We start from the raw sequence: 1665 nt of genomic DNA, 5'->3' as shown, positions 1-1665 counted from the left end.
CAATACCCAGAGGATAATTAGATGGTTTCATATGTCTTTCTTTTAATAACACTATATCCCTAAGGTAGAGGGAATTATGAGACTTTTTTTTTTGTATTTAGATTTACGAAGTTTATGATAACTGTCCTATTGCATGAAAGTTAGGTTGCCCAATAGGATCAGATTCATCAATGGGTTGTAAATTAGGAGTTACATTCAGTGATACAAGTTCATAACCTTGAATAAGTATTTCGAGTGTAATAGGTGCTAGGATAAAATAAAGAGTACTGGTGTCTCTAAATGCCTCTTTGAAAGCAACAGGACTTTTGTTAACCAAATGTACAGATTGAGAAATCATAAACTCAAAATCTAGATAATTCTGAATAGAATTTTTAATTGAATTATGAATGAGCCTTTTAACCAACCAGAATTGCTTTGTATCTGGGTCTCTTCAAAAATCTAGAATTAGATTAAAACCTGTAATTATTTTGACAAAATATCTGAAAAGCATTTTTATGGGTTTCCATATTCCAATATATGTAGTTGAAGTGATCTAAGGAAAGTGGATACAGTAAGGTCAATACATATCTTTAAGTTTATAGCTCTGGACCGCAGACATGTTATGCAGAGTAACCAAACTTTGGTTTTTACCTTATTGAAAACACAATAAGGTCCCAGGTAATCCAAAAATATAAACCTGAATGGAATGTTTGGTGGTTCAATTCCAAAATCCCTATAAGGACTTTGATTCAATTTAATTGTACGGTTATTGAACCTACGACAGTTAACACAGTTCTTAAGGATCTTTTTAACTGTAGAAAAATAGTTGCTTATCCAAAATGTCTTCCATAGTTCAGAAAACAGCGAATAATCTCCTGCTTGAGAGGTCATTTTATGAATATCTAGAACAATGATCCGAGTAAGAATACTGTCTTTAAACAAGAGAATTTGGGCAAAACTGTAATCATCCTTATCCTTCCATCGAAAAGTTTTGCTTTTAACCCTTAATATACCATTATCATCTGGAGAAATGTTCAATAGACCAGCTAGGTTGGGAATATCCTTCAATTTACTCGAGCCTGAACTGAAATAATCAAACACATCAGAGAAATTAATATGTTGGTCTCTCCTTATGATAAAATATCTGACAGTTACTACTAGATAATTTTTCTCAATACAAATGAAATTTGAAAATCTATCTGGATATTTTCTTTTCAGTCTAAACTTTAGCATATTGATAAGGTTGAAAACATATTTAAGAACATTTGTTAAATTACTGAAACTGGAATAACCTGTGTCTCTAGTTTCATGGGTTGAATTTTGTCAACATTGGCATGATTTATTTGGCTGAAATTTTAATCATTAGTTGCTAAGGGATTTGGAATTTTGACCTCCAAAATGTCACTTTCATTATTTTGAATAAGGCTTCTTGCAGCATTGTAATAGATACTCTCCATCAGCTTTTTGTGAGACATAGGACGAGTTATGAAATCAGCTGGATTCTAAACTTAAATGTCACTGGAAATTCCTCAAACAATTTACAGACATTGTGTAACCTGTTTTTAATAAACATACTTAAATTTCGTAGTTCATCAAACTTATTAAGATGAGATCCAAGCCAATGTAAGCACAACAGACTATCTGTGTACAAGTCTAGGTCTTTTATATCAATAAGGTTTACAGCTT

The sequence above is a fragment of the Palaemon carinicauda genome, chromosome 9, assembly GCF_036898095.1.
Source record: "Palaemon carinicauda isolate YSFRI2023 chromosome 9, ASM3689809v2, whole genome shotgun sequence".
Classification (NCBI taxonomy): domain Eukaryota; kingdom Metazoa; phylum Arthropoda; class Malacostraca; order Decapoda; family Palaemonidae; genus Palaemon; species Palaemon carinicauda.
This window is presented reverse-complemented; position numbering follows the sequence as displayed.